General features: G+C 45.9%; 1 protein-coding gene across 1 annotated transcript in view; it reads right to left on the bottom strand.

Annotated features, from left to right (window-relative positions):
- Positions 1-25,894, bottom strand: part of RFTN1 (raftlin, lipid raft linker 1) — a gene marked incomplete at both ends in the record, with an annotated part of 182,526 nt that overhangs the window by 65,218 nt on the left and 91,414 nt on the right. The window lies entirely within an intron of this gene.

The following is a 25,894-nucleotide window of genomic DNA, read 5'->3' as shown; positions in this document are numbered from 1 at the left end:
AATGTAATAGTCGTAAGTGAAAAACAAACTGAAAGTAATAGCCAAATAAAATCAAGCAAGAGCTGGCCAAAACTAGAAGACAGGCTTTAGGGGACTTTCTGGGCAAGAATGCTCAAGTCACTTTACAAATAACTCAGGAGGTGGAGACCTCAGAGCTCTGTGAGTCTTAGTCACCAACCCCCAAGTGGATGACCTCAGAAAATCTCGAGGCTTCTGCGGTGATCATCTCCTGTCATTTGAGAATTAGTAAGAAATGCCAGCACAGAGCTACTCTCTAAAGGAGAAGCAAGCCTTGGCAGCCCTCCCCGGATGACCCACCCTAACTTAAAGCAGGAGGTCATTTTAGTTCAACACTGGCCATTCTAGAAAATGGCCTGGAGCAGCTACACGAAATGTACAGCCCAGTCTTTCTATAAGGCCTAGCCTGTGCTAGATGTAATGATAACAACAGTATTAATTGCCATCTATCACGGACCTACTATGTGTCAAGCCCTATACTATGCGTTTTATATAAATTGTTTTGCTTAACCCTTGAATGACCCTGCATGGTATCATGATCCTCATTTCAGATGAGGACACTAAGGCCCAGAGACATTAAAGTCATAAAGTAAGCTGTGGGTAGCCAGATTCAAAGCCAGGTCTGGCTTGGGCCCAAGTTCATTCTCTTAAGTACAAGGTCTAGTGGATACATGTCAAAGCATCAAGTTCTTGGATATGTATGTGCCCACACAAATGCCCATGGTTGGCTCAATTCATGCTTCAAAACTTAAAAAAAAAACTTAAAGTCATCCTTTCCATCCTGAAAAGTCATTTTTTCCCCATTAATCTGTGATATCTATCTACTCTTAGAAATTGTTTTGGAAAGCTTCTAAAACAACACACAGGTCACAAAAGTTTTAAAAGAAAAGACTGAGGAGATAATTATACCAAAGAGCCTTAGGTTGAGGGAAGGTAATGTGTACAAAGCATAGCTCTGAGCTTCCTGGCAGCACGAGCAAAAAGAGAAATGCAATGGATTTCACAGTCCCAAACGAAATAAGGAAAGACTCCTGCTCAAGAAGAGAGAAGCATAATGTGCTAGTAATTTGTCTGACATACAGGAGGTGATCAATAAGTATCTGTTGAATGAATGAATGAATGAATACATTACATAATGAGTGGATATGTGTCTCCTCTCCCAGAATGAGCTCCTAGAAGGTAGGGATGGAGACCAATTGATTTTTCAGCCCTAGACTCCAACAAACATTTATTAAGTCCCTATACTGGCTCAAACCAACATCACACTGAGGTTCTGGGGGATACAAAATAGAAGTCCTGACTTTCAAAAGATTCAGCCAATTATTGTAAACAGACTTTAAAAATATTATACTAACATGGCACAATAATGCTTATATTATAATGTTATATTAAAAAATCAAGATTCTACACTTTTTAGACACAGTATTACGACAGCTGTATAATATTTGTGTGTAATTTTTCAAAATTTATCTAATAAGCATGCATATTACCTTTATAATTGAAAAAAGTAAATATTCCAGAAATTTCTCATAGAGGGTGCTAAGCGCAATAATGGATATAAAGGTATAGAAAGGTATAGATTATTTCTGCCTGAAGGGGACACTGAGACGTTTCTCACAGAAGGTCAGGGCTGTAATAAACGAAATGGAGTAAGACTGCAATACAACTGGAAGAGGTGAGGGGTGTGGCAGAGCTGGAATGTGCATGCCTCACCGATAACATTCAAATTCAATTTTTTCCCAAAATATCGTGCTAAACCAATCCTATTTGGGGACCCAATCTGCGGGAGGCTTTGAAGGATGAATAGGAGTTCACCAGATGGGTGAAAAAAAGGGACAGGGCAGTGCAGGTAAAGAGATGGACGGATCATCACGGGCAAAGACTTGATGGTGTGCAACAGCCTGAGTATTGAAGAAATTTCTAGAAACATTTCTGGAACATGACATGAGAAGCCAGGAGTGTGCAGAAATGAGGCTGGGCTGGAAATCACAAGGGCCACACCATCGATGTCACAGAATACCAAGCCAACAAAGGCTCTGACTTCACCCCACAGCAACAGGTCCCTAACTTTCGCACCATAGTAACTCTTGAGACAGAGGAGGTGAGGGGTGAGGGTCTGAGGGCAAAGCACAAGATTTCTTTGAATGCTAATCTTTTATCTTAAACATTAATGAAAACGTGGTATACTGCACCTAGTACTGCATAGTATCAAAACTTTTAAAAAGATGCTCAAGTTAAATGGTAAAGATGCTCCCCCTCCCCATTGCAAAACTTCCAGGGAAAGTGTGTCTCAAGAATATGAAACACCTTCATGCACAAATCTTTGTCTGCAGCTCTATTTACTTCCTTGGGGTGGATTCCTGGAAGTGCAATTAATGGGTCAAGGGATATCAGCTTTTCAAAGGCTTGGTACAGGATGCCAAATTGTTTACCAGGATTTTTTTTTTTTTTTGGCTGTGTTGGGTCTTCATTGCAGTACGCAGGCTTCTCATTGCGGTGGCTTCTCTTGTTGTGGAGTAAGGGCTCTAGGCGCGCGGGCTCAGGAGTTGTGGCGCAAGGACTTCGTTGCTCCAAAGAATGTGGGACCTTCCCAGACCAGGGATCGAACCCATGTCCCCTGCACTGGCAGGCGGATTCTTAACCACGGCGCCACCAGGGAAGTCCCCACAGGATTTTTTTTTTGCGATACGCGGACCTCTCACTGTTGTGGCCTCTCCCGTTGCAGAGCACAGGCTCCGGACATGCAGACTCAGCGGCCATGGCTCACGGGCCCAGCCGCTCCGCGGCATGTGGGATCTTCGCAGACTGGGGCACGAACCCGTGTCCCCTGCACCGGCAGGCGGACTCTCAACCACTGTGCCATCAGGGAGGCCCCCATATTGTTTACCAGAAAGGGTGAGTAGTCTTTTTTAACTAGAAGACCCCCATTTAGATTTTATAAAGATCAATATTTGGCTAGACCCTAGGGGCCCTGATGCCTTTGGTTTTCTACCTTATCCTAGAACGGGGACTTTGTTTTCTTTTTCGTAATGTCACTTGACTGTGTTTGTCAAACTGAATCCTGTTTGTTTCTCATTTACTCATGTATTCATTTGTTCATTCCTAACCTGCATTAAGCAGGTCTCGCGCACATCAGAAAGGTGGGCACTAGATGGTGTTCATCAGGGTTCATCCCTGGCCACCAGCTCTCCTCACCCCAAACTCCCCATGGGAACCTCCTCTACTCACCTGGACTTAACCACTAGTCATATGTTAATAATTCCCAAATTTGGACTCTCCAGTCCTGACTTTCCTCTGGGGCTCAGACCTACATGACCAATGATCACAGCTGATGGGTCTACCGTGGACCTTGTCCCTCACACTGGAGTAAAGGCATCTTCTTCAGTTCTTCCCTTTCTGTAACCCTGTGTAACTGCTCACCACATCCTGCCAGGTTTATCCCACGATGTTCCTGGAATCCCTCCCCCATTCTCCAGACATCTCAGAGCCCTTTACTTTCAGGGGCTCATCAGCAGCTGGACACCACCATGACTTCAAGCTACACCAGGTCTTCAAGATTGTGGAATCGAATCCATACAGATCAAATCCTGAATGTCCAAGCCACTTTGGGTAAGGAATTCCCCACAGACTGTCACACGCATGCCCAAAGAGTTTCTCTAACATCTGTGATTAGATCATGGCAAAGCCCAGATCTGACTCTGAGTGTCTTAATGCAAACTGGTGCACTTTCAGGACAGCGCTCTTCCACATTACACAATCCAACCTGTGCCAAGATGCCCAATAGGATATGAGTTTAAACTGAAATACACCCTGATCCACCTTTTCTCATGTTTGCTGCATTTAAAAACCATCCCACCCCCAACACTTAAAGGAGTAACAATTGCTGGTTTAGGCATCAAAAATTAACATTTTCAACTGACCCAAGACTTCATTCAACTGATCTATGATGAGTAAGAACAAATTCAATGGTAACTATATTTTCCCAACCTAAAACCAGAGATCATGATGTGAAAAAGATTTATTTTTTCTTTTTTAAAACTTTATTTCTATAAAGGCTCAATGCATTGGCAAATGATGTCATCTTTGGTTATATATTTCAAGAATCATTTTGATTAAAGATAACACCATGTCATTGGGATAGTCCCTGATACTCTAGGACGTCCTGTCTGTTACTCTACTTTCAAAATGAATACCATGTTGCTGTGTCTGAGTGCAAATATATACTTTGTCTGGTCCTATACACATATTTGTTTAGAGTACATTTATCAACAAGGAAAACCAGTTAGGGAGAAATGGGACATGGGTTGAGTCTGGGGAAAATGAAAGACATAGGTGACACAGGAAAAGGAGCAGAAAAGACTCCTGCTGACAGGTGAGTAAGAACTGGAGTACCCACAGGCCATATGAGATGGCACAGGTGAAGGGTCAGAGGGAGTCCAGGACAATTCGGTCTGAATCTAATGAAGAAGGCGTCACGGTTCATTTTATGTGTCAACCTGGATAAACTATGGTGACCAGTTGTCAACACTGGCCTAGAAATTGCTGTAAAGGTATTTTTAGATGTGATTAACATCTACAGTCCATTGACTTTAAGTAAAGCAAATCACCCTCTATAATGTGGGTGGGCCTCACCCAATCAGTTGAAGGCCTTAAGAGCAAAGAGTGAGATCTTCCAAAGAAGAAGGAATTCTGCCTCCAGACAATCTGCCTGAGTTTTCAACCTTCAGACTCAAGGCTGCAACATCACTCTCACCCGAACCTCTAGCCTGCCAAATGGCCCTGCAGATTTGGGACTGGCCAGATCTCACAATAACATGAGCCAATTCCTTAAAATAAATCAATCTCAATTCCAGTCTCATGATATAGACAGACAGATAGACAGATAGATAACCCTATGAGCTGTTTCTCTGGAGAAATGTCATACAGGAGAAAAGCAGGTTAAGGGAGTGAGGGGAAGAAGACCGCACAGGGCAGGCTGCTAGAGGTCTCCAAATTCCAACCGGAGTGGGTGTGAAAGGAAGGCATGGCTAAGAGCTCCCAAAAGACAGGGAGATAAATGTGCTCCAAACAGGAACAAAGAAGGACTCAATCTGGTGTTGATTAAAGGGCCCAGGGAGAGGCTGAAGTGTACAAGAAGGTGGAGAGCAGTCACCATTGCCCAGGTGAAAGAAATCTCCCCACCATATTTTGAGGTGAAAGACTTAAATATCTAACTGTTAGATTTAATTTCTATAAGTTATAAGCAGTTTCTAACTTTAGGATGAACTTACTGGAATCTCTATAACTAATGAGCTAATTAGTGCCAGGAATCAGAAACTTACTGACCTCTTAAAAATATGGAGCTATACTATCCAACATGGTAGCCACTAGCCAAGTGTGACTATTTAAACTTAAATTAATTCAAATAAAATTAAAAATTCAATTCCTCAGTCAGACCAGCCACATTTCAAGTATTCGATAGCCTCTGTGGCTGGTGACTATAGTATTGGATGCAAATATAGAACATTTGGTGCAAATATAGAACATTTCTATCATCACAGAAAGTTCTACTGGATAGACAGTGCTGTTGTGGGGCATAATAAACCATATGAAATACGGAGCAATGGAAACAGAGCTTTCAGTAATGAATGCAGATGCATATAATATAGGGTGAAGACCAAGACACACACACAAACATCCCAAATGGACCCTAGACCAGAGCAATGCCCACTGTGACCCTCCTCATAACTCATGGGCCACCATTTCGTGACAGCTGACATTTTAAAGTCTTTGGGGATCCATGACATACATAGGGAACCTACAAACAGAGGCATGTACCGTATGTCAAGAACAGGTGCAAAAATGCTGTTCTGGGTTGCACGGTTACACATGAGTCTTTACGGTGAATATTTTATCACACACACACAACCCTTCTCATCTTCTGTCGCCTAAACTCTTGTACCAGCTTTCTGAAAACGGAGGTTCAAAAATAACATGGGTTTTAGCTCAAGTCTGAAGCTGCCTTTAGTTCTGACGTGTTAACACTTTGCCTCAGGAATCGAAACTTTGACCAAGTACTGCTGTGTGTTTAGCTCCGTTATGAGGCCACAAGGAAAGATCATGTAGACCTCTGGTATTGTGGTTTTCTCTTTCAGTGACTGAGAGGTCTCAGAACGAGCCCTAGACAAGGAGTCTGAGACCTAAAGCTTTGGACTCAACACTGCCATTCGCTAGCTATGTTACTGGTCAACTCAGTTGATTTATCTGAGCTTCAGTTTCCTAATCTATAAAATGGGGATAATAATACCCATTTATTCATTCACTAACTACTTACTCAATATTTACTATGTGCTGGGCACTAGGTGCTGGGGAGGCAAACAGGCACTATCCCTGACCTCTTGAGTTTAATATGTGTTGATCTAACTCAAGGGGCAACTCAGAGACTCTGAAGAGTCCATGTGATCTCTCCTTCTCAACCTGCCTATGCTCAGTTCGAGGGACCACTGCTTGCCTCCTTAAGTCTCTGGAAAGGCTGAGGTTGAAGGAAGAGGTACTATTTTATTCTCCTCTGCTATTAGGAGTGATTTAGTGGGAAGCTTGGGAAATGATGGAAGAACTTGGAAAACTGTAAACTCCCTTAAAAGCAAAAGGAAGAGATGGGGTCCAACACTGGGGTAGGAGCAGAGAACAAATCCATCCTTTGGTGGTTCAGGGAAGGTATTCCTGACAAACGGAGTTTTAGTGGCCTTCCTTACCTGTGTTAACTGATTCGGTTCTTTCACTTAGATTGTGCCTATAATTTCACTGTTCACTGAAAATGTAGTTCATGGGAAATCAGTAGAACTAAGAGGGGGTGTGCTGTTAAGCTCCCTCAAAGATCTTCAACTGGTTTTTAAAGCCCTGTGAAAACCAACCCATCAGAAGATCCCAACCTAATGTCAAAAGTCTCAATCAGGGCTTCCCTGGTGGCGCAGTGGTTGAGAGTCCGCCTGCCGATGCAGGGGACACGGGTTCGTGACCCAGTCCGGGAGGGTCCCACATGCCATGGAGCGGCTGGGCCCGTGGGCCATGGCAACTGAGCCTGCGCATCCGGAGCCTGTGCTCCGCAACGGGAGAGGCCACAACAGTGAGAGGCCCGTGTACCGCAAAAAAAAAAAAAAAAAAAAAAAAAAAGTCTAAATCAGAGATGCAAAAGAGAGGTGAACAAGGAGAGACCTATCTGTGGGGAGCAATCCAATGGTGTCTCAAAGAGCAAGCGCCAGCAGGGTAGGGCCAGAGCAGGATCTTAGGAAGACCTGGGACCAGCATCTCCAGCACTGTCAGTAAACTCGCTCCAGGTTTTGTCCCTGCTTTTATTTGTTACCATCATTCTTCTTTCTCTTCCACGACCAATTTTCTCCATGTGGCAGAAACTACGGCCATTGCCAACGTCTGAGTTTTTCTGCTCATAGCTTAGCCACTGGAGATAGAATGTCAAAACCTCCTGGCTACACACAAGTAAAAGATCTCAGGGAAGGGCTCTGATTGGCTCAGCTTAGGTCAGGTGTCCACTTCTGGGCCAATCAGCTCTGGCCATTGTTAGGGTAGCTCCTCTGGAATTCACATAGCTGGATTGTGGGAACAAGGCAGCTTTCAGAAGAAAAGGAATTTCAGGGCAGAAAAAATACATATTTAATATCTGTCATGTAGATACATCATCTGATGGGAAATAAAATTTGAAATTTGTGACATCATCCAGGCAGGAAAACTGAGGGACCTTCAAGTCACAGGACCTCAGAAGGATCTGCATCTCCCACCAAGGCTACAGGATGCCCCCAGGCTTCCGCTAAGGCCAGTGCACACCCAGAAAGAAAATGGAGAAATCAACCTCAAAAGCTTATGTCAGCAAAGCATTTAAAGAGACTTTCATCAGAGTCGCATGGGAAAGTCGAAGGATGTGCAACAGACTTCACGGTTTGTCAGTCTTGTGGCTGCTGAAATCCATGGCTGGTAAAATAACCTGACCCACAGGTAGAATATGTGCATACGGAATGGTTTGGGGGAAAGAATCCAAGAAGGAACAAGGTTAGCAAAGGCAAAGAGGTAAGAAAGTGTCCTAAGTTATGCAGAGAAGGACAAACGTCCTGCACCAAAAATCCATAATCACAGTAGCTTCCGTCTACCGAGAGCTTACCGTGTGCCAAAAGCTGTTCTAAGGGCTTTACGTGGATTAACTCATTTCATCCTTTTGTAACAATAAGAGTAGATTTTCTTTTTTATCCCCATGTTACAGATCAGAAAACTGAGACACAGAGAGGTTGCACAGCTTGCCCAAGGGCACACAGCTAGCAAACGGCAGGTAGGATTCAAACCTAGTCAGCCTGGCTTCAGAGTCCATATTCCCACCTGTTATACAGCGTGTATTTACTATGGTATGTCCTACACTCTAAGCTATACTGTGAACTACCAGGGCTTGATCTTGCAGAGTGCTGAATCTTTAGAGTCTGGACTTCTTTTCTGGAGGCAATGAGATGCCATCACGGTTTCTGGCAGCAGTGACATAATCAGGCCTTTCCCAAGCAAAATTAATCTTTCCACAGGATGTGGTATGGATGGGGGAGGAGGGTAAAAGGAGGGAGGCAAAGAGAGTGGTTGGGGGCCCGGGAGTCACCGCAGGGCTCGTGGGAGAGGCCACAAGAGCTTACACTTGCCATGGGGAAGGATGGGCGAGGTAGACGGGAGACCCAAAGTAGACACGGCAGTCCAGGACTAAAAGGTGATACACCACGAGTCTCCAGTGTGTTGAACCATTGGTAAACTGTCGTGCAAACTTTAAGCAGTTTGACTCTTTTGAAAGCAAAAGGTGAAGCTATTAACAATTAGTCTGTGATGACAGGCATGAGCTAGTCCAAGCTAACCCAGACACAGGGTCACTTCGTGACACGCGACCAGCAGTGAGGACCCAGAAAGCTGCTTTAAAAAAGTACCAAACACACGGGTGACAGCTCTCCTCACCCCTCCCTGTCCAGCATGGGACCCGCTTCCTCCGCCAGCCATCCCTCCTGCCCTTACATCCTTGACTTTCTCTGGCTAGCCCCTCCCACAAAGGTCAAGTCCCTCCAGTCCACTCACGGTCACAAAAAGAACAGCTTAGGGTCTTCCATCTAGACCGGCAGTGGACTCGGCTGTCCTGCAGTCCTTCCGCCCCCTCTGCCAGCTCTCCTGTCCTGTCTTTCCCCATGGGACCTACCCCACGCCTCCTTCACTTCCTCCACCTTCGCTATTTTACACTCCAAGTCCGTTCCCATCCAAGGCCTCAGCATCTGCAGCTTCCTCTGTTCGGGATGCTGTTTCCCTCCCCTCCCCACGACTGGTTTCTCCTTGTCACCAGGGTACCCTCTTCCCATATGGCCTTCACTGACATCCCAACCTAAAAAATGGTCACCCGGGCACTCTTCAGCACATCTCTTTGTTTAACTTTCATCATATCACTTATTTCCACATTTTTTAACTATTGTCTGTCTTTCCCAGTTGAATGAGAGCTCCGTGAGGGCAGGAGTGTTGTCTGTTTTGTCCCCCGCTTTGTCCCCAGCATCTGAAACAGTTCCCGGTCCCTGGTAAGTACTCAGTAAATGTTTATGCAAGGAATGAATAGTCAGGAGATCAAATTTGCAGAATCTGAGGTTACTTCTAAAAGGAAACTTTTATGAGTCTACAGTTTCAAGAAATATCCATCTGGGGCCAATAATGTTTTACAAATACACTCATTTGAGGTTGTGAAAATGTGCACATTGTTCGCTACTTGTATCATTTTTAACAGTGAAGAAAACTGAGGCTTCAGGTACCTGGCAGTCCTTGGGTTTCCAGTTCATCTGGTAACAAACCAGGTCAATCGTCCCCTCAGGAGAAGGAAAATACGCAGAGGCGAACAATTCATTAATATCAGTACTTGTCCTCACGGTAAAAAAATGTCTCATAACTGGGCATTCCACTGGGCCTTCTTTCAAAAGGCACTGCCTAAGACAGTGCATTTCCAGAAAAGAAAAGAAAAGAAAAGGAAAGGAAAGGGGAGGGGAGGGCGGGGGAGGGGAGGGAAGGGAAGGGAAGGAAAAGAAAAAAGAAAAGAAAAGAGAAAAAGAACCAGCTAGAATCTAGAATCCTGGAACTGCTGATGCTGACAGCCCCAATTTTATCCTTTGGTAATAGCAGTGACCCTGGAATTATAAGCTTGGGGGCAAAGAAACTCAAGGGCTTATTAAGACTCCTGGGAATGTTCTGGAAAACGTGTTTGAGAGTCTTTATGGAACTCAAATCTCAGCACCACAGTTAAGTGACTGAGGCAAAAGAACCTGAGTTTAAAGAAGTTTAACCAGGAGCAGATGTTTCCCTTTACACCACATTGCTGCTTTAACATCCAGAATTCATGACTTTTTTTTCCCCACCACTGCCTGATTTACATAGGCCTCCAGAACATTAATGAAAGGCACTTTAACAAAATGTTGAGCTGGCGCTGTTGGACCAATGCTGTCCTAGTTTTAACCCTTAGTTTAAAAAAAAAAAAAAAAAAACCCTTTTCTGTCCCCATGACTCCAGACCAGCAAAAATATAATACAGTCCTAATGGCATTTGAAACCCTCAGAGTAAACAGAGCAGTGAAACTAAGTACTTGGGGATGGTTTCCATTACAGTGTGCTAAAGAAATGAATGTTTTATTGTTCTTTTTGTAAATACCCTGGAGAACTCTGGGATGGTTTTTCTAGAAGATGAAAATGATCTGAGAGTTTCAGATCTCGTGAAGATATGTGATCTCTTTGCGTAACAAATAGGGTGGTTGTTTATGGGGGAAGAGGACTTTCCATTTCCAACTGTTGAGAATTACACTTAAAGATGATTTCCAATGCCCAATAACACTTTTATTCAATACTCAACTCCTTATTTCCACTTCTTGCCTTCATTTTTATTTTTTCTGTATTCCATATGAGCCCCAAATGGTCTCAAAGTTCTCTCCTTGTAAATGAACATAGCATGTCTGAATTCATGTCTGTGGCAGGTTGTATTTTCCAAAGATATCTCTCATCCCACATGACAGGCTGGAACCCTGTCACTCCCCCAACAAGAGGTGCAATCTATATGTGTCTCCTTGGACCAGTATAGCCCTTGACCAATGAATAAAGTGAAAAGGAGACTACGCAACTTTTGAGGCCTGGTCATAAAATTTCCACAAACTTCCACCTTGTTTTGGGGGAAGAACCCAGCCACACGTTTTGAGGAAGCCCAAGCAGTCTGTGGAGAGGCCTGTAGCCAGCAACTACTCGCCAGCGGTGTGGGTGCACCATCTTGAAAGTGGATTCCCCAGCCACTGACCAGAGGATACCATGTGGAGCAAAGATTAGCTGCCTTGCCAAGTCCTGCCCAAGTGGCACATTTGTGAGCAAAATCAATGAATGGTGTCACTGTAAACCACTATGTTTTGGGGTGGTTTGTTACACAGCAATAGACATTCTCTTAAAATACAGTAATCCTCAGTAATTCATACCTATGGGAAGATACCAGACTGCAGTACTTTCTTAAAGTAAAATCCACAATCTTTATAAAGGATGCTGTTATAAAGGCCCACACTTCCAAGGAGTGGGCCTCTAGGGACCTGCTTTAATAAAGAGGTAAGAGTAATTTGTAATTAGCCTCTCAGTTTGTGATGATGCATCTGAACTGGTGGCACAGGCGGGCCCCCGGAGGTAAGCACGGCCCCCGCAGCGTGCCTTACGTTATTAACTGGCTGAGCAAAACTGTAGGCACATGGAGGCTCGGTTCTTGTTTATCACATGTTACAAACGCGCAGCACATGAATTAGTGATGATGTCTCACTACTTAGGAACGCCACAGGACGATGCCCACACTCCCAAGCACCATCAGACTCAGAAAAAGTCACCGAGAAACCCTGTGCTTGGGGCTTTGGGAAAAAATCCATCTGTATTCTTAAGGTGTCATAAAGAGAATCTTCCCTGGCCCTCTGGGGAGTGTCTCAGAGGTCAGAGTGGCAACAGCATCTCTCATTCAAAATGGGAAGTCCTTGAAATAAAATTTCCACCCCAACTGAACGACGAAGAGTTCCATCAAAAGCTAAATTTGGGGCTTCCCTGGTGGCACAGTGGTTGAGAGTCCACCTGCCGATGCAGGGGACACGGGTCCGTGCCCCGGTCTGGGAAGATCCCACATGCCGTGGAGCGGCTGGGCCTGTGAGCCGTGGCCGCTGAGCCTGCGCGTCCGGAGCCTGTGCCCGCGTACCGCAAAAAAAAAAAACTAAAAAAAAAACTAAATTTATTTCTACCAAGAATATATTTAAACACTTTCTTTTAAAGTTTTTCCGTCTCTTCAGGTATACTACGCTCATAACATCCTTATCACGCCACCAATAGCATCCCTATCACTGCCAACGATAACGTCCCTACTTAAAGGAAGGGTGGTATGTGTGTACAATGGAACATTATTCAACCATGAAAAAGAAGATAATCCTGCCATCTGCAACAACATGGATGGACCTGGAAGGCATTGTGCTAAGTGAAATAAGTCAGACAAAGAAAGGCAAATACTGGATGCTATCACTCATATGTAGAATCTAAAAACGTCAAACTCAAAGAAATGTAGAGTAGAATGGTGGTTACCAGGAGCTAGGTGGGTAGGGGAAATGGGGACATGTTGGTCAAAGGGTACGAACTTCCAGTTATAACATGAATACATTCTGAGGATGTAATGGACACCATGATGACTGTAGTTAACAATACTGTATGTGTTGTATAATTGAACTTTGCTAAGGGAGCAGATGTTAATATTTTCAGCACACATGGGAAATGGTAACTTTGGATTCACTTGGTAGTCATTTAACAATATCTCAAATCATCACGTTGTACACCTTAAACTTACACAATGTTATTTGTCAATTATACCTCAATAAAGCTGGAAAAAAGCAAGCTCTCTACTACCCCACCAATAACATCTCTGCTATCCAAAACAATAACATCCCTACTAGCCATCCTCCACAGCGACCTTTTCAGTACCTAGGAATGCTGCTATAAGGCTAACAGAATGGACACATAGACTGGGAAGTAATTAATTAGATGGGAAACCTTGGTTTAGCCTATTTTCTCTTATTGCTTAGGCTAGGTTTATAATAGTTATTAGAATATGTGGGCCATTTGTCCAAACATACTTCTACAGATTACAGCACCACTCACAAAATGGTCATCTATCTTATTTTTCAGTCTTTTAAACACTTAAGAAGTCATAAGTGAATCATTTAGATTTTCCTTACAACGGATTTTTTTTCCATTGGAGTGTTAAAAGGCAATATTTACTTTTAGCTTTAAAAAAAGAGAATAATAGCTCTTGTACTGAACTCTAATCACAGTTATTAGTTAAGGGGGAAGACAAAAATCATTGTCAGTCAACAAACATTGATTTACTAGATGAAGAGCACAGGGAATACTAAGATGTGCCCAGCAAGATTCACAAAATGAGGGCATGTGGCACTGAAATTCAGCACGCCACCATTAAAAACCAGAATTCATAATTTTTTTTTGATAATGAGGGAGAAATAATTTAAAAGTCAGGTTGACCACACAATCACAGAATATTCAAAATGACTGATGTGCAAAAACTCATTTGACACATAAGAGAACCAAGAATTTGAGAAAATGATGTGTCCCTCCTAAATGCCAGCCCATGATTCGTTAAGCAGTAGGTTTCCTTTAGTGGAATCAGGAGACAATTCTGGAACTGGGCTTTTAACGTTCCAGATTTCTCCTGGAAGCGGCAAGTTGGTTTCAGGAATTGAGTACTTGGTAAGCAGCCCCTCCCCAAGCCATCCTCAACACTGCTGACTGGTCCTAATGGGATCCGGCTCTTTGAACGGGAATTCTCCCAAAAGCAGAAGAGGGGAAAACCTTACGTGGGTTGTAACCCTGTCACACCAGCTCTCAAAACCCTCCGAAAAGATTCCACGTAATTTCCAGCAATAAAACCGAAACCTTCCAGTTTGGGGGAAAGAGCCACCCGCCAGGATAAACTCCATCTCTCAGACGAGACACTCCACCCTCCACATGCCAAGAGGTCAGGCCAAATTCCCACACTCGTTATCTGTGCTGGATCCCAGACAAATCGGCAGACAGGAGGTCTCACTGAGCCGGGATGCTCAGCACCTCCAAACAACCCAGATGGGAAAGTTCAACCGGGCTGTAAACCCGTCAGCTACCACATGTGTTCACTGACAGCACATAATTAGCACTCACAACATGTTCCCCTCCCATAAAAGATATATATTTTTTGCATGCCATACATGCCACTTTGGAAACTTCCTTGGTGAGAACAGCAAATTCCATATTTGTAAACACGTCTGGTGGGAAGAATGAAGGGGACCTGGGTGACATTCTAACCCTCCCAAGTCACTTCCAGGGACGGCTGACTCAACAAGTTTCGACCACCCCCAAGCACAGACAAAAGCGACCGCAAGTGACAGGAAGGAGAAAACACGTGAGTGTCCATCACCTTGGTGTCCCCTGCCTCACCTCCAAAAGCCTCTGTCCCTATACAGTTCTGACACCTTTCAAGCCTCGGGAATCCATGGTGGCTCGCTCGGGAATCCACAGTGTCATTCCATAAATATTCATTGCGCATCTACTATATCAGCGGTCCCCAACCTTTCTGGCACCAGGGGCCGGTTTCGTGGTGGGGGCGGGGGTGAGGGATGGGATGGCCCAGGCGGTAATGCGAGCGATGGGGAGCAGCAGACGAGGCTCCACTCACTCGCCCAGGCGCTCACCTCCTGCTGTGCGGCCCATTTCCTAACCGGCCGCTGCCCCGGGGGTTGGGGACCCCTGTACTCTATGAGCCCCGCTCTTCCTGGCACGGAAGAAAAGAGATGGGAAATAATAAACATAATAATTAAGTAAAAATAGTCAAGTATCTTCAGAGGCAAAAGAGGTACAGATACAAGAGAGGCAGAGTGAAGGGAATCACTAGGGTGGGGAGGGCAGGGGCTAAGGTGCTCTTTTTTTTTTTTTTTTTTTTTTTTGATGGCACCTCTGGCTTTCGGGATCTTAGTTGCCTGACCAGGGATCAAACCCGCGCTCCGGCAGTGAAAGCACTGAGTCCTAACCACTGGACCACCAGGGAATTCTCTAAGGTGCTCTTTAAACAGATACACACTGCTGTATATAAAATAGATAACCAACAAGGACCTACTGAATAGCACAGGGAACTATACTCAATATTTTATAATAACCTATATGGGAGAAGAATCTGAAAAAGAATATATATATATCTACATATATATGTAACTGAATCACTTTGTTATACACCTGAAATTAGCACAATACTGTAAATCAACTATACTTCAATAACAAATATATAAAATGATGGGCAGGGTGCTGAGAAAGCGAACTCGAGCGAAGATTTGAAGGAAGGGAGGGAGTAGCCACGCAGGTATCTCGGAGGGAAGAAGGTTCATAAAAGTGATGTCCCCTGCCAAGAGTTAGACCGAATTCAGTAACCACAACTTGGTGGCCCGATTCACAGTGAGCTGAAAGGGGAAATACACAGTCCATACATAATCCCACGCTGCATCTCCAGGATGTAACCTGGATATCCCCTGGGTTTTACCCCCCCACATGTTATTTCTCAGGAAAGAGGGAATTACACACATTTACAGACTTTTACAAAGTCTCTCACAAGACAAGGACTCTCTGTCACTTTATTTTGAACAACAAATACTGACTGGGGAAAGCACACTAGTCAAAGCTGATTTTGGACATTTACTGAAGTCATCTGATGGATTTGATTTTTTTTAAAGGAGGTAAATACATTCAACAAAAACTTAAAATAATTCCTACAGCATGAAACAAAATTTGCGGGGAGCTGTAGTAAGCATGCTTCTTAAAGACCGCTTTTCAAAACAATGCAAGGAATTCTATGCACGAATGCAAATGTACTACTGGGACGTGGATGAATCTCACAGACAGAGTGTTGAGCAAAAGACGCCATTTACAAAGATGACACTTATATAAAGTTCCAAACCCGGCTAAGCTAACCTTTACTGTTAGAAACTAGACAGAGGCTACCTTTGGGGAGGAGAAGGAGGGGGGGTGATGGGCGTGGCCACTGGAGGTTCCCTGAGCTGTTCTGTTTCTTGACCTGGGTGCTGGTTACCCAGGTGAGTACATTTTGTGCAAACTCACTGAGCGGTACACTTAGGATTTATGCACTCTCCCGTATTTATGTTATTTTTAATAAAGAGACTTTTAAAAGAGCTATGCAGAGTACGTGGTTGCATTATGGTGATTTCTCACTCACGTATGAGCTGGATAAGAAAAAACAACTATCCTAATGGTAAATGAATGGGCACTTAGGACTTAGGATAGAGTGTCCAGTGATAGCATCATTCATGAATTTTAAAAGTGCCGAATTCCACACAATTTGGATGAAAGTAAACACGATGAGCTTGAAACCTGTGTTAGAAGCTCCCAGAAGTCCCTCTGGTGATGACAGAAACACTGAGGGCAAAGATGCATGAAAAAGGTTGGAACAAAATTGTTTCACGAAATGTAAACATGGGGCGGGGAAAGCACTATTTCCAAATTTATGTGTTTTTAGATAAGTTAAAATATGCATGAAGAACTAAATTAATAATTAATATTCTAAAAGGAAATGTATTTCAAATATATTCCTCAAAAGTTATATAATAAAGTTGACCCCAACGTACTTTTTTTTTTTTTTTTTGCAGTACGCGGGCCTCTCACTGTTGTGGCCTCTCCCATTGCGGAGCACAGGCTCCAGACACACAGGCTCAGCAGCCACGGCCCACGGGCCCAGCCGCTCCGCAGCATGTGGGATCTTCCCAGACTGGGGCATGAACCCGTGTCCCCTGCATCGGCAGGCGGACTCTCAACCACTGCGCCACCAGGGAAGCCCTGGGCAGTGGTTTTTAATTATAACCCAAAGACTTTTTGGATCAGGCTTTGTAAAGTATGTACCGGGAGGGGAGGGACCACAGCAGTAGCTTCTGTGGAGATCACCAATGACCTCATGGCCATCCCACCAATGGCTATTTCTGATTTTTAGTCTTAGAAGCACCGGCAGTGTTGACAAGCCCTCCCCTGCTGAAGCATCCTCAGCCTCCATCACCTGCCCTCCCCGAGTTTCCCCTGGATCTCTCTAGCCACTCACTTTCTGCCTCTTTTCTCTGCCCAGCAGTGAATGCTGGAATTCCTCTGGGTTCCAATGGAGGCCCTCTTTCTTCACACCCTCCCTTCCTTCCTAAGTGATTTCATCATGGCCATGGCATCATTCACCATCTGCCAGCCGGTATCTCCAGCCCAGACCACTGCCCTGAGCTCCTGGACCACAGAAACGATGGCCTGTCCCACAGACTTTCTTATCTCAGCAGAGGCCTCCATTCCTTCAGCTGCACAGGCCAAACCAGCCTGGTCCCTCCCTCCCTACCGTGCCGTTATTCGATCCGTAAACAGCCCTGGTGATCCCCGTGGTTCCGCAGTCCTTAAATCCAACCACATCTCCACCATGATGCTGTTCTGACTGTAAGCTAAGCTACAACCTAACCATCTACAAAGAGACACTCCAACAGGATCCTAGGGCACCCACCTCTGCCCCCCATCCAGACTCTACCCCGCAGCCGTTCTGATCTTTCCAAAATGTAAATCTGGTATCATTCTCTAGCTCCTCCTAAAAGCCGCCCCCCCAGTGGCTTTCCACTGCATTTGGGAGAAAAACCCAAATCCTGCGGCTGGCCTGTGGGTCCTGCACACGTGAGTCCTGACTCTCCAGCCTCACCCTCCAATCTCTGCGGTCAAGTCAAAACGGCCTCCGTGAGCTTCCCTGGTGGCGCAGTGGTTGAGAGTCCGCCTGCCAATGCCGGGGACACAGGTTCGTGCCCCAGTCCGGGAGGATCCCACATGCCGTGGAGCGGCTGGGCCCATGAGCCATGGCTGCTGAGCCTGCGCATCCGGAGCCTGTGCTCCGCAACGGGAGAGGCCACAGCAGTGAGAGGCCCGCATACCGCAAAAAAAAAAACAAAAAACAAAAAAACGGCCTCCGTCCCTTTCCTCTGACCAAACATGCCCCCTCCCACCTCCTGGCCTTTTTCCAAGTCCTTCCCGTCCCCACTACCTCCACTCTCTCTCACCTGTTTACCCCTCAGATCTCAGTGCAAACCCCACTTCTCAGTGGACCACCCTCTCCTCCCACCGCCTGCCTGGTTCAGGGCCCCTCATCATGTTCTACTACGAAGCACATACCTTTGTGATGAGACCTCCACCCTGTGACCACCTGCTCTCAGCTGGGCTGTGAGCCTCCTGTGACCAGGGACAGTACCTGGACTGGCTAAGGCCTCCCCAGACGACACTTCAAAGGTCTGGTCACAGAAACAGGGTGAACCCTGGCCACCGGTACTGGGTCTTGGGTTCACGCACAGGGCAAAAAATGAAGCATAAGAGTTTGTCTCGTTTTGGGCGGAGTGACCAAGACAAGCACACAACGCCCTCCCTCCCCTCAGGATCACATTAACTTCAGCTAACCTCCCAGGCCAGAACAGGGAGCTCACAGGCCAGTGAAAAGAGCAGAAAAGGAACTTTATAAGCAAACAGGCCTCCAGGCAGCAGCTCCTGCATTGTCCCCTCCACTGTGAGCGTCTAAGCCTGTGAGGCCCTCCTGCCTCCTACCCTGGCCTCAAGGGAGAGGGTGTCCCATGCCACGTGTGCAGATCACCCCACCCTGGACCTGCCTCTGCTTTTTATCACCTCTAACGTCCGTTAACTTTTCCTTCTCTATCAGTACCTTTCAGCTTTTAAAGATGCTCAATTCTCCTATTCAAAACAAACTAACAAGAATTCCTTCAACCTGTACCCTGTCTTAGTCTCTATCTATACTTACATATTCTTAAACCCAGAATGTGAGGGGTCTCTGCCTGCCCCATCCCTTAAAAATTGCTCTTGTGAGATTTATCAGTGGCCTCCAGTGGTCAAACCCAGTGGGCAACCTCCCACCCCCAGTGGGTTCCAACTTGACCTCTTTCCTGCTGTTATGGTATTCCCTGGTCTCTTCCCGCAGATTCTGGAACATCACGCTCTTCCCTTTCTCCCCCTGCTTCCTTTAAAAGCCATTTCTTTTCCTCCTTCTCTGGATCCTCCTCAGAGCTCTCTCCTCTCTCCCTCTGCAGGAATGAGTGAACTCTCCCATCATGAATTCATCCTGTCCACGTCTCTGCCATCTTAGCCAGGGGCTACTCAAAATGTGGTCCTCGGCCCATTGCTGGTCCACCAACTTTCTGTTACCAGTTTGTGACAAGATAGGTACACAAAGCAAGAGAAAGCATTTATATACTTTTCTAGCTCTTCAACGTTGCCGCCATGTTTCACTGTATTTTACAAAAGCATCCCTCCTTAATGAACTGGAAAAGAACAAAACAAACAAAACCTGGTCCTTCACCACAGAGAATCTGAGAATAAGAGAATCTGGTCTAGATCTTGCAGTTCTTTGATGGATCTATCTGCTTACACTGAGAAACCAAGACTTCCCAATAAGAAAATAAAAAACATTATCCATCCACTTCTCTAAAACAAAGTCAACCAACGAGCCAGCCAAGCAACAGAAGACCTTAGGATCCTGGGTCTGTATTTTCCACAAGGCAGCAATGGGCTGAGGCCCTTGAGATGGGCATGTGCCCCCAGACAACCCCCTGAATCACTTCCCCACCATCTCACCTGCCCCTCAACTACGTCCCCATTCCCCGCCTCCTCCCAAGCTCCGGTGTAACCATACCTGCCTTCTGGAATGTTTCCCAGAGGGTCCCACTGGCCCCTCGGTCCCAAACATGACCGTCACCAGCCCCATTACCTCTCGCCCCCAAACGGCCCCTCGGGCTGTGTGTTTCTCCTCATCCTTGCAAATGACCCCGCCTGACACTTCAGTCCCCTGAGTGTCATGTTAGGCTCCCCTCCCTCCTCTGTGACACAAAGTCTTAATGATTCTTCCTCTGCATTTCTCTTTTAATTTGTTCAGTCACTCGACAAATCTGTATTCAGTTCTGGAGACACAACAGGGAACAGGAAACCCATCCCCCTGCAGTGCCTCGGCCCCTTCTCCGTCCAGCCCTAGCCCTGAGCCACTTCCCTCCACGCCGAGGGTACCCTCTTGCTAGAACCACACTCCACTTTGCCTTAACCTCTCCCCCAGCCCTACCAGGGCAGCCTTTTAAACAATGTCACGATCCCCTTGGTCTGAGAGTAGGTGAGGGTGCAGTGAGGAAAGGGAAGCCTTTTTAATATAATTTCCCTTTCACTCTCAGTCGGCAACTCGCACTAATTAAAATTACACCCTGCACAGCACTTGTAGAAATGAAGCCCCGAATACTCAACAATTAGCCAGAATAAACGATGAGTCATTTAGATACCACAGGCAAAGTTTCATAATCCTGGGGATTTGAGATATTCTGTTTCATTAAAAGGAGCCATTGAGATTTGAAATACCTGTCGGGTTCTCTTCTTTAGGACAAGATGTAAGCAGCATCGTTTGGCTTCCTGAAGGGCAATGCCTATAGTTTAACCCAGGCCACTGAGTCTCTGAGCTTTCCCACACAGAACCTCGCAGGGGTCTGCCTTGCTTCCCCTCGATGTCTTCATTCCCAAGGCTCCGTGGTCCAGCGAAAACCGAAACCTAGTTCTAAGTAGGTCCTTCAGGTCCATCGTAAAAGGAGTTAATCTGAGAAAGTGAGAACCCAGAGCTGAGGGTCTGAAGATGAGGCCCTGTAGTCTCGCCCGGACAGTGGCAGGGGGTGTGGCTTTCTCCCCTGGGCAACCAGGCCTGGAGCCCCAGACTCCACTCAGAGGAGGCCTTGGACTTGCTCCGAAATCTGTCCCCACGTACCAGACACGGTTACACCCAATTGCCTCCCATGCCCAACCCGGCCTTCTGGCTTGGACGGCTCCCTCCCAGTTCCTGAGGGCTCCGCAGAAGTGGCGGCAGGGCCCAGTGGTCAGGAGTGTGGCCCCTGGACCAGACAGGCTGGGTTCCAACCACAGTCCTCCCTTTCCCAAGTGTAACTTTGGGCAAACTGCATAGCTTCTCTGTGCCTCAGTTTCTTCACCTGTAAAACGGGGATAAGGCTTCAGAAGGCAGAGATGAGGGTTAAGAGTATAGTGCTTGTAACAGCCCTTCAGCCCAGGGTCTGCCTGGCATCTAGGGGGATTGCCTCTGTGGAGTAAAATCCCATTTAAAATTCAAATTAACCTATATACGCATAAATGCGAGCCAGCAGCACATAATACAGACAGAGAGACTAATTCATCTTTTTTTTTTCCCCTTGTATTCCTGCCCCAGGGGAATTCTTGCTCCTGGAGCCGGAGACTCCAGGCCATTTCCTGCATCTTTAGAGGAAGGAACCCTCTCTCCCCACCCCCAATTCACCTGAGCTGGCTTGAGTAGGGCTCCCTTTCACGTAACCAAAAGAACGGTGCCCAGAACAGCCTTCCTCCTCCCACTGTCCATCCTAAACTCCAGCCAATCAGGACGTGGCTCTTTCTCAGCCTTGAGCCTTTCCTCCATGCTCCCGTCTACACCGGGAACAGCACTGTCCACCAGGCCCCTCCACCTCCGCCAGCGCCCATCACTCGCTGCTCAGAGCCCCCATCCTATAGCTCACGTCTCCATAGCCTTCCCAGGCCACCTGGCCACAGACCCTCCCCAGACCCTCCTCCCCAGCTCCATGGGCACCCGCTGGGGCCATCCCAGGCCCCATCGCTCTGCAGTCGCGGTCCCTGGCAAAGCCCCCGTCCTCTCTGAGCTGTCTCCTCCGGTCTAGAAGGGAGACATCACTGCCAGCGTGGCCCCCGGAACAGAAATACTGTGCAGCACCAACCAGAAAATGTGTGCCATGACTCGGCAAACTTTAAAGTGCTTTCGAAACATCCAGACACTTTCCCAAGAAGCTCCAAAGAATGTAAAGTCATTCGAAGATGAACGTGTAGACTCTTCATTCTATATCACCCTGTCTTCTTTACAATCCTCTGGGAACTCTGGAGAACAGAAATTCCAAAGGGTCCCACAAACACACCAGCCACACGAAACAGGCTCTGGGAGTTACCTGGCAGGCTGAACCTTTGTCTCAGAGGAACAGAGGCAGCACTGAAGTGCTCCCGGCCTTGCAACTGTCTCTCGAGCATTCCGTTCTAGGGCTTGGAAGATGTATTCTCTCCAAGTCTCCCCAGAAAACTGTATCTTAAATGTTCTGTGGGCCATAATAAATAATTTACATAAAGGGTCAGTTAGATGGAGCACAGCAGGATACCAGATGGAAGAACACAGTGCAGTAGCCCAGGTTTAATTTGATCAGCCAAAGTGCTCAGAGCATCATTAAGCCACACGGAAAGGAAGAGAATCATCTTTTTTATACAGCTCCCTTCACCCTCCGTGTGAAATCGTGATGGAGTGGGGCTGTGAATTATGGCATCTTCAGCTAATTTTACATGACACAGATACAAATGATTTTATTTTTCCTCATTGTGGAAAATAATGAAATCTCCTTTCCCTCCCTCCGTCCATGTCCTCTATCCAAAGGTTCTGCTAATTTAAAACATTTGGTGGAAAAACAACACTGAGGCATTGTTCTGAAGAAAAGAAAAATTCTAATCACTTTGAGTTTAATTCTACTGTGCAGAGAAGAATATGAGCTTATCCTGGATGATGGCACAGTGACAAAATGAGTTAATTACCGTCTCATCGTAAGATGGATCTACTTGTCATAGGGACAGGAGCCATTATTTCACACAAAATAATGACCCAGATAAAAAAGGAATGGCTGTAGGCAGTAGCTGCCAGTGACACAGCTTCATCTTGGCCTAAGTGAATGGCAATTAACAAGTGTCACCACTTGTTATACACACACACACACGTATACATATATATAGGGACCAAGCTATTCATTAAATATTTACTAAAAATACACAAAATAATTTTTACAGTCTTTCTTCCCAGGGAACTCCTGTAGTCTTCTACCCGTGTGATGACAGGAAAATATACACACGTGTGCAATTCAGCCATCAGCTGCAACCGCTGTTGACCTTGCAGAAAGGCCCCCATTCCTCTCCTCTTTGCACCAGAGGCGGTGTTTTCTCCAGAAATCATGTCCAACAACAGAAAAGGGGGGCAAAGGGAAGGGGGCCCAGTCCCATCATTTTGTACCTCTTCTCCTGGCTGTCATGGCCACTGGCCTAGAACTAGAGCCACAGCCAGCAGTGACAGCCAGAAACACTAGATCCTCCCAGGTGGAGCCCCCGGCCACGGACCGACAGGGCAGGGCCAAATGGCCAGGCCACCTCAACACCTGGGTTCTCCAGAGTGGGTAGCTTCCCTTCCACTCTGCTGACCACAACCATGAACTATGTCTCTACTGAGAGAAAGAGAGATGAGAGACTCCGAGATACACATCTGGAGACCAATTCTGGCTCAGAAATCTCAGTGCTACCTGAGTGTGCAAGCTGTCTAGTCTGCCCGAACCCTGTCATTTGTATATGAAAACCAGGGGTACAGAGGCACCCTGTGCCTGCTGCACAGGCAGAGGCAGGATGGCACAGTGGGCTTTAAAGTGTATCCTCTTCAAAATGTTAAAAACAGAATCGCATGGAGACTATCATACTAAGTGAAGTCAGCCAGACAGAGAAAGATAAATATGATATGTCACTTATATGTGGAATCTAACCAAAAGATACAGGTGAACTTATTTGCAAAACAGAAATAGACCCACAGACACAGAAAACAAACTTATGGTTACCATAAAGGATAAATTAGGAGTTTGGGAATAACATAAATACACTACTATATATGAAACAGATAAACAACAAGGACCAACTGTATAGCACAGGGAACTATCTCAATATTTTATAATAATGTATAAAGAAAAAGCATACGAAAAAGAATATATGTGTGTGTGTGCGTATATATGTATGCATGTATATATACATATACATATTTATAACTGAATTGCTGTGCTGTACACCTGAAACTAACACGACATTGTAAATCAACTATACTTCAATAAAAAAAATAATTTTTAATGTTAAAAACAGAATTCTTATACAAACATAGAATGAGCAGGTGTCAGTGATCAATTTAACCAATTATTGAATAAATCATGAGATACTGCCATGTGTACACACACACACACACACACAATCAGTGGGGGGGGAAAGAATGTTGGGATGAAAGTAAAAGTTAACACAAAAGTGGCTGATGTCCTTCAGGGCATATAAACTATAACTCTGGGGTTCTGTCCTCTGTGGGACAGACGCCCACCTGCACTGCAGGCACTGCAGACACACGGCATCTGAGTGTCCACTCAGCAGGCTGTTTACAACCTGATATGGCCACAAGGCAACGGGTCAGTCCTGCAGTGATCTGGTTTGGTTAAGACAAAAGTGCCAAATCACATGTTTTTAAAAGAGCCTGTTTGATAGTATGGCCAGAGCCGATGCCCTCATCTTACCAACCCGCCCCTCAAATATTCCAAGCATCTGAGTCTAATTACAAAACCATTTCTACAACTATTTTTCCCCAGTGCTCAGATCACGGGGTAAATCCCACCTCTAGAATGCCCCTACCAAGTTTATGAGAACATTTTATTTGCAGCAATCCAAAGAAGATGGCCCTATTTATACAGACATCTCTCTGAGTTATGAAAGCACCCATGTTCTCAGGCTTAGGCATGTGTGAACTAAAACTGCTTTTCCTCCCACTTCTTAAAAATGATCTGAATTCTACCATAGCAGAAAGAGTCTCCATCGTCCTAGTAAAATTACCCAAATGTCTGACCTAAGAGGTCATCCGATTCCTGGGCTACGGGTCTCGGCTCCCATCATACCAGAGTGGTTATTCCCAGGGCCTTGTAGCGCCTGAACACTCCACAAATGTTGAAGAGAGGGAGGCAGAGAGTGAACCAAAAAAATAAAAAATAAAAAATAGAATCACTGGTTGTTTAAAGGGACCATCCAATTATTCCACTTTTCTGCAGAACTTCTCTCCACGGCCTCCTGTTGCTTTCACAGCCGAGTCCGGCCCCTTCCTTCCACCCCTCATGGCCCCTTTCTTGCCAAAGGTCCTCTGATCTTCTTTTCATTCCCCTCAGGCCCTCGCGCATGCTGCTCCCTCTGTTCCGAGGGACCCCAACCCGCCCACTGCAGCCCCATCAGGCCTAATCCTACTGTCTCAGCCCGAGGCGCCTCCCCGACTCCCACACCACACCCTGTCTGTCCGCTGCTTCCCTCGTGGTCATGCTCATCACTCGGGTTCAGAAAAGCCTTCACTGTGAGGACACGAGGGCAGGACCACGGCTATTTTGTTCTCTGCGTGCCAGCACCTAGTACTATTTCTGGCCTGACAACAGCCAACAATATTTATTAAAGAATTCACTGATTGACTGGATCTCAGACAAACCACAATCTCCTCTACATCATGGGGGACTGCCAATTATTTTGGGAGACTGGGAAGGGGAGGACAAGGCAAGCATTAAGCGATGAACTTAGCCCCAGTTTGGGCAAGGACATTCCTCCTGCAGTAAACGTCAGAGTATTGAAACTCAGCGCACCCTGCAATTAGGCAGGAAACCTCATGTGGCTCAAAGAGAAGTTCAAAACCAGACATATTTCAGGGCAGAAAATGAACCCCCTGCAACGAGGCAATTTTCCCTGCTATGATCGCATGCCAGTGGTCACCAGACTGTGGCACGCTCCCGCTCTAGGAAAGAAAGGGGGCTCGTGACAATGAAGACCCACGGGGGAGTGGAAGGTGGGATGTGGGGGGCTCACACCACCCTGAGGATTTGAAGGGGCTGCTGGCAGTGGGCCGGCAGGCCTGTCAGCTG

Source organism: Hyperoodon ampullatus, assembly GCF_949752795.1.
Source record: "Hyperoodon ampullatus genome assembly, chromosome: 5".
NCBI lineage: Eukaryota > Metazoa > Chordata > Mammalia > Artiodactyla > Ziphiidae > Hyperoodon > Hyperoodon ampullatus.
This window is presented reverse-complemented; position numbering and strand designations above follow the sequence as displayed.